We start from the raw sequence: 8,698 nt of genomic DNA, 5'->3' as shown, positions 1-8,698 counted from the left end.
CCACTCCATTATGCCCATGTCGCGTTAAAGATAGAAGATAACGTTACGTTAGCGCCGTAAGCTAACAAGCTAACCCAGAGCCGAGCAAGACTATTGTGCCTATTCTGTGACCCAAAACATGTCCCTGCTGTTTTATTCCGCAACGGGTCCAATGCATCTAACCTGCTTTGCAATCCTCGCCACTCCATTATGCCCACGTCGCGTTAAAGATCAAAGATAACGTTACATTAGCGTAAGCTAACAAGCTAACCCAGAGCCATAGGCAGAGAGAAGTGGGGACTGGGAAGGAGGGTGTATTCTCGGAATAGCCCCACTAACAGGATCTGGCTGGCTTTTCCAGCCAAAATACAGCTCTGTGACAGTGAATAGGATATTAATATCGAGAAAAAAAAGAAAAACAAACCAAAAACAGTGAACAGGAGGTATATTTGTATTAAAAACAATAGATTGTTTTTCATTTAAATGTCTGAAAGAGCTCAAAAATAAAAATGTCAAATGATATTTCCATTGCCTTTTTTTTGTTGATTTAAATGTTACTGGTTGTGTTAAATGGGCATATAATATCGTCTCATATCGATCGCAGGCACCTGAATCGAATCGTATCGTATCGTGGCAGACTGTGTGATATCGGATAATATCGGATCGTTGTCCAAATAATCGATATCGTATCGTATCGTGATGAAACTGGTGATTCCCACCCCTAGTAACATAACAGTATGACAAATACAACTTGGTTACTTAAAACCCCCAACCTCCAAGCAGTAAATTGCATACAAACAAATACAGTTTGACCGATTTGCATAAATACAGGCAGTTTACAATGTTCTGTACACTTTTTACACATTTTGTAAGAAATCTAAGAGCTGTACCACGTCACAACTCTTTTTTTAAATGCAGTATTAACTATCCCAAACATTCAATTGGAATATAGTCAGAATGGGATCTCAAAAATCACTACTACACTGTACAAAAATGCTAAAAGATAAGATTCAGCACTGTGTAGTCCTACAATCAATGTGACTGTATTGTAAAGCTTTAGAGAGTAAAGTGTTTCAAAGCATGTGGAATAGCTCTCAACAACTCTTTATTCTTCTTTATTGTATAGTTGTAATCACAGCTTATAATACATTTAAAAAGTGCCAGTTTTTTTGAGACGGATCCCAAAGCACCTTGTCAGTATTCTACTTGGATTCAGAACCTGGCTTTATTCCACTAATCCTCTACAATAGATATTGTCCAGACTTGACAAAAGTAGGAGTCTAATATTTACAAATCCTGAAATGGCAACGCCAGTGCTTTTGATGTAGGTCCAATTAGGCTTGGGCCGTATGACGGTATTACGGTATACCAGGGTATTTCGAGAACCCGCCGGTATGATTCTCAATACCGTGACGTCACAGACTGCTATTACACTGACACTGAGTTGATTGTAGTGCACAGCACGCGCCAGCAGATGGTTACGTGGCTATCGTTCTGGGACTGGGAGCTAACGTTATAGTAGTACCTGGATGGTGCGGGGTAACTGGCTACCGTTCCGGGAGCTCACGTTGATACCTGGATGGTGCGGGGTAACTAGCTACCATCCCGGGAGCTAACGTTGATACCTGGATGGAGCTAACTAACTAGCTACCGTCCCGGGAGCTCACGTTGATACCTGGATGGTGCTAACTAACTAGCTAGCGTCCCGGGAGCTCACGTTGATACCTGGATGGTGCTAACTAACTAGCTACCGTTCCGGGAGCTCACGTTGATACCTGGATGGTGCTAACTAACTCATTTGTTCTGTCAGCTAGTCATCATGCCTTTATAAGCTTCAACATTTTATTCATCATCTAAATGTGGCAATACAAGCTTGATATCATCATTCCAATCATTCCAACCCCCTCCAATGTACAGTCATTTACCTAGTATGGTTTTGTCAATAGTTCAATGTACAATTGTGTTTGTTTGTACAGTGTCTCCTCCCCCCCCCCCCTCAATGTACAGTGTTACTTGTTTATACAGTGTGCCCCCCGCCCCCCCCCCCCCCCCCAACCACCTCCAATGTAAATTACCCAGTATGGTTGTCAATATCCCAATGTACCCAACCCCCCCCACCCAACCTCCAATGTACAGTTTCTACGTCAAATGTATATACTCCCTTTTCTTGACTCCTTCTGTATCACAAACAGTACTGTATTTGCAAATCTGGTATGTCATAAATGTATAGATGTAGCAGTACTGACTATCTGTATGTCATGTATGTCATATATGTCTATATGAATTGAAAATGGGGGACCCTGATGGAAACAAGACAAACGTCTTTCTCAGGTCTGCATCCCCTTAACAATTGTATGTATTGAGCCGTACTGTATTGTACCCATTCTGCAATCTGTTAAATAAAGTTTTCATTCATTCATTCATTCATATTCAACGTTAAATGAATGACCTTCTGTGTTAAGACTGTTAGTAAGCCAGTGTAAAGTAAAGATATTGAGCATACATTTGTAAATAACACAAAGATAAATTCTATTCTGGGGTGGATTTCCTCTTTATGATATGTGTGACTAGCAGCAGATGAGATGAGATCAGTTAATTATAATCTTTACAACATAAAATAACATGTATGACTCTCTGTCTCCACCCACTACTGTACCACTAGAAAAACCAGAGCAAAACACATGAAACCCTGGCAAACAGAGTCAGAGAACTGTCACACCTGACAGGAAAATACAGAGAAAGACATAGTTTTAATGTTTTATTTCAGATACAATTCATTTTGTGAACGACTGAACATTTAAATACATCAAGTACACAAACAGATAAATAGTCACATACAATAAATCATAAAGTACTGGATGTAACATATAGGGGTGGGACGATACATCGATCCAGATCGATATATCGATCTATTATCAATAATCAAATAGGATCGATGCCACGTAAAAAGATCGATTCATATTGCGATACTCTTATTTTGAAAATCCGGCGACGGCGACGTCATCGCCCCACGCCCAGTGTTGTGAAACTCCGTTTAACATCAACAGCACACAGAGCGTCACTAGAGCAAGACTATTGTGCCTATTCTGTGACCCAAAACATGTCCCTGCTGTTTTATTCCGCAACGGGTCCAATGCATCTAACCTGCTTTGCAATCTTCGCCACTCCATTATGCCCATGTCACGTTAAAGATAGAAGATAACGTTACGTTAGCGCCGTAAGCTAACAAGCTAACCCAGAGCCGAGCAAGACTATTGTGCCTATTCTGTGACCCAAAACATGTCCCTGCTGTTTTATTCCGCAACGGGTCCAATGCATCTAACCTGCTTTGCAATCCTCGCCACTCCATTATGCCCATGTCGCGTTAAAGATAGAAGATAGCGTTACGTTAGCGCCGTAAGCTAACAAGCTAACCCAGAGCCGAGCAAGACTATTGTGCCTATTCTGTGACCCAAAACATGTCCCTGCTGTTTTATTCCGCAACGGGTCCAATGCATCTAACCTGCTTTGCAATCCTCGCCACTCCATTATGCCCATGTCGCGTTAAAGATAGAAGATAACGTTACGTTAGCGCCGTAAGCTAACAAGCTAACCCAGAGCTGAGCAAGACTATTGTGCCTATTCTGTGACCCAAAACATGTCCCTGCTGTTTTATTCCGCAACGGGTCCAATGCATCTAACCTGCTTTGCAATCCTCGCCACTCCATTATGCCCATGTCGCGTTAAAGATAGAAGATAACGTTACGTTAGCGCCGTAAGCTAACAAGCTAACCCAGAGCCAAGCAAGACTATTGTGCCTATTCTGTGACCCAAAACATGTCCCTGCTGTTTTATTCCGCAACGGGTCCAATGCATCTAACCTGCTTTGCAATCCTCGCCACTCCATTATGCCCACGTCGCGTTAAAGATCAAAGATAACGTTACATTAGCGTAAGCTAACAAGCTAACCCAGAGCCATAGGCAGAGAGAAGTGGGGACTGGGAAGGAGGGTGTATTCTCGGAATAGCCCCACTAACAGGATCTGGCTGGCTTTTCCAGCCAAAATACAGCTCTGTGACAGTGAATAGGATATTAATATCGAGAAAAAAAAGAAAAACAAACCAAAAACAGTGAACAGGAGGTCTATTTGTATTAAAAACAATAGATTGTTTTTCATTTAAATGTCTGAAAGAGCTCAAAAATAAAAATGTCAAATGATATTTCCATTGCCTTTTTTTTGTTGATTTAAATGTTACTGATTGTGTTAAATGGGCATATAATATCGTCTCATATCGATCGCAGGCACCTGAATCGAATCGTATCGTATCGTGGCAGACTGTGTGATATCGGATAATATCGGATCGTTGTCCAAAGAATCGATATCGTATCGTATCGTGATGAAACTGGTGATTCCCACCCCTAGTAACATAACAGTATGACAAATACAACTTGGTTACTTAAAACCTCCAACCTCCAAGCAGTAAATTGCATACAAACAAATACAGTTTGACCGATTTGCATAAATACAGGCAGTTTACAATGTTCTGTACACTTTTTACACATTTTGTAAGAAATCTAAGAGCTGTACCACGTCACAACTCTTTTTTTAAATGCAGTATTAACTATCCCAAACATTCAATTGGAATATAGTCAGAATGGGATCTCAAAAATCACTACTACACTGTACAAAAATGCTAAAAGATAAGATTCAGCACTGTGTAGTCCTACAATCAATGTGACTGTATTGTTTCAAGTTTCAAGTTTCTTTAATAGTTGTCATACAGAAGTACAGAATACTTTTGTACAAAATGCTTCTTACTGTTGCGCTCCAGAGACTGTGCATGACAAGATAAGTATGAAATAAAAACATAGTAAAAATTAGAAGAAAAAAAAGAGGTCACAGTGTTCAGTTTAGACATATGTACAATGTTCGTAGACGTAGTTACCATACAATATACAATACTGTGCAGTGTACTAATATACAATACTATATAGTGCAAGGCATAAATGGACGAGGTGCAGTTTAGGTACAATTCACAGTAGGTGTACGAGTTGTAGTGCAAATCCTTTATCAATAAATATAAAGTGTAAGTGTGTTTGTGTGATCTAAAGTGTGGAGAGTGGGTGCTGCAGTGTGTTGTTTGTTTGAGTGAGTGTGTGTGTGCGTGTGGGTGTGTGTGCTGTGTGCATTTGATGGTTGTTGCATAGTGATTATTGTTCGTTTAGCGATTATTGTTCGTTTAGCAGCCTGATGGCCTGGGGATAGAAGCTCCTTCTGAGTCTTTCTGTGCTCGCCATAAGACTCCGGTATCGCTTGCCTGACGGCAGCAGTTCAAAGAGGCAGTTGTTCGGGTGGCTCGAGTCCTTAATAATTCTCTTAGCCTTCCCCTTGCACCGCTTGTTGTAAATGTTCTGGAGGGTGGGAAGCCCCCCTCTAATTGTGCGTTCGGCTGAACGTGTCACTCTTTGTAGTCTGCTACGGTCTTGTGCAGTGCTATTCCCAAACCAGGAGGTGATGTTGCCGGTCAGGATGCTCTCTATTGTACATGAGTAGAAGTTCCTAAGGATCTTCTGACTGACTTGGAACTTCCTTAGGCGCCTGAGGAAGTAGAGGCGTTGTCGTGCCTTCTTCACAACACTGTCAATGTGTGTGGTCCATGTCAAGTCCTCGGATATGTGGGCTCCGAGGTACTTGAAACTGTTCACTCTCTCAACTGGTGCCCCGTCGATGCTGAGGGGGCTGTAGTCCTTGACCCCCGACCTCCTGAAGTCCACAATCATCTCTTTTGTTTTGCTGACGTTCAGGGAGAGGCAGTTCTCCTGACACCACTGTGACAGGTTCTCTACCTCTTCCAGGTAGGCCCTTTCGTCGTTGGCAGAGATCAGGCCCACCACTACTGTGTCATCAGCAAATTTGATGATGGTGTTGTTGTTCCGCTGTGCTACGCAGTCATGTGTGTACAGGGAGTAGAGGAGGGGGCTCAGAACACAGCCCTGGGGGGCCCCTATGTTGAGCGTGATGGATGAGGAGGTGCAGTTGCCGGCTCTTACCACCTGGGGTCTGCCCGTCAGGAAGTCCAGGACCCACTGGCACAGGTCATAGTTCAAGCCCAGGTCCCTGAGCTTGGCTATGAGTTTGGAGGGGACTATGGTATTGAATGCTGAGCTGTAGTCGATGAACAGCATTCTCACATAGTTCCCCTTCCTCTTGTCCAGATGTGATGCTGCTGTGTGCAGCACATGGGCTATGGCGTCCTCCGTGGACCTGTTGGGGCGATATGCAAATTGCAGAGGGTCCAGGTTGATTGGGAGGGAGGAACAGATGTAGCCCTTCACTAGCTTCTCAAAGCACTTCATGGCTATGGAGGTGAGGGCTACAGGGCGGTAGTCGTTGAGGCAAGCGGGCGTAGATTTTTTGGGTACAGGGATGATGGTGGACTTCTTCAGACAGGTGGGGATGACGGCCTGTTCCAAGGACAGGTTGAAGATGTCAGTGAATACCGGGGCCAGTTGGTCGGCACAGACTTTTAGGACGCGGCCGGGGATGCCGTCCGGTCCTGCTGCCTTCCTGATATCCACTTTTTTAAAGATCCGTCTCACCTCATGCTCTGTTACCCTGAACACTGAGTCTCCATCAGCAGACCCCCCCCCCCCCATTGCCGTGGTTTGTAGGCTGGTGTTGTTATTCACAGCCTCAAACCTCGCATAGAAGGAGTTGAGATCATTTGCTAAGGAGATGTCACTGTTCAGTTTGTTTGTATTGTAAAGCTTTAGAGAGTAAAGTGTTTCAAAGCATGTGGAATAGCTTTCAACAACTCTTTATTCTTCTTTATTGTATAGTTGTAATCACAGCTTATAATACATTTAAAAAGTGCCAATATTTGAGACGGATCCCAAAGCACCTTGTCAGTATTCTACTTGGATTCAGAACCTGGCTTTATTCCTTAATCCTCTACAATAGATATTATCCAGACTTGACAAAAGTAGGAGTCTAATATTTACAAATCCTGAAATGGCAACGCCAGTGCTTTTGATGTAGGTCAAATTAGGCTTGGGCCGTATGACGGTATTACGGTATACCAGGGTATTTCGAGAACCCGCCGGTATGATTCTCAATACCGTGACGTCACAGACTGCTATTACACTGACACTGAGTTGATTGTAGTGCACAGCACGCGCCAGCAGAGGGTTACGTGGCTATCGTTCTGGGACTGGGAGCTAACGTTATAGCAGCGTTTCCGTTAGAACATATTCGTGCCGGTCTGGGTGTCCTGCAAGATTTCTATCACCGGACATATTCGAGATATTCCGGTCAGAGTTTTAAACAGCAGTCTATTTTAATCACATTTTTATGAGCTAACGAATTCCGTTATAATTGGACATGTGTATTAATTACATCAATCGAAGAATGAGAAATTGATTAGTGCGATACGCTACCAGCATCAAGCTCCCGCCCCGCAGGCTTGCGCTGCAGCAGCTCTGTCACACGCACCCCCAAATGAATCTCGAGTAGACATCGCTTCACCTCGTTGTATCAGACACGTCACACATATCATAATGTTCAACTTCACACACAGCAAACTGTAGTTGATCATCACATTGCCTCGTTTGCTAGCTCGTCGCCACATGCAGAGAGGACGAGCCACATGCGTGTAACGCATTTGTTAATTTCATTATAGGTTATAGCCTACATTTAGTTATAATCAATAATATGCATTACTATGTGACACGGCAGTCAACCAACAGTTGCAGTTAACACTAGTCACTCACCCCGTCTCTCGTTGTGCCTATCCGTTTTGTACCTGCGACGGCTGCAAGAACAGCGACTTTAGTTGCTGGTTCGACTTTAATAGATCCCCATTGGAACAGGCGAGGCTCGCAACGGTAGCAGCAGACTGGGGATGCTCTTTGTGGTTCAATCAATAAATTAATAGTAAAAGTACGCTCGACATTTTTGTTTCTTTTCCGCGGGAGCCACCACGGCATCAGCGTCAGCGGTCTCTGTGACTTCAAGTTCAGAAGACTCATCTTCGTTGTCATTATTAGACCTGCTTGTGCTTGGTTTCATGAAATATTTACTAAGCTTAGCTTGTTTCGCCATCTCTCTCTCTTCCTTGTATACCTGTTTGTCGTTATGGTGGCCAGAGCACGCAGGCTCAAAAAAAAAGAAAAATAAGTTTCACATCTGAGCGGCGCCATCCTATCAGAGTGAAGCAACAATGAAACTGAAAATGGAATTATTGTTTCGTTCATTCGCATAGGCTATTTAATTTTAGCCGATTTTAATACAATTCAAATAATAAAATTGTGCTTAGAGGAATTATTTTCACCGGACATTAAGACCGGAGAGATTTAAATATTCGGACTTCAACATATTTTGCCGGTCAAATACCGGTAATTACCGGCTAACGGAAACGCTGCGTTATAGTAGTACCTGGATGGTGCGGGGTAACTGGCTACCGTTCCGGGAGCTCACGTTGATACCTGGATGGTGCGGGGTAACTAGCTACCGTCCCGGGAGCTAACGTTGATACCTGGATGGAGCTAACTAACTAGCTACCGTCCCGGGAGCTCACGTTGATACCTGGATGGTGCTAACTAACTAGCTACCGTCCCGGGAGCTCACGTTGATACCTGGATGGTGCTAACTAACTAGCTACCGTTCCGGGAGCTCACGTTGATACCTGGATGGTGCTAACTAACTAGCTACCGTCCCGGGAGCTCACGTTGATACCTGGAT

This window comes from Notolepis coatsorum (assembly GCF_963971535.1).
Source record: "Notolepis coatsorum genome assembly, chromosome: 2".
Taxonomy (NCBI): Eukaryota; Metazoa; Chordata; class Actinopteri; order Aulopiformes; family Paralepididae; genus Notolepis; species Notolepis coatsorum.
The sequence above is the reverse complement of the archived record's forward strand: the minus strand, read 5'-3'. Positions refer to the sequence as shown.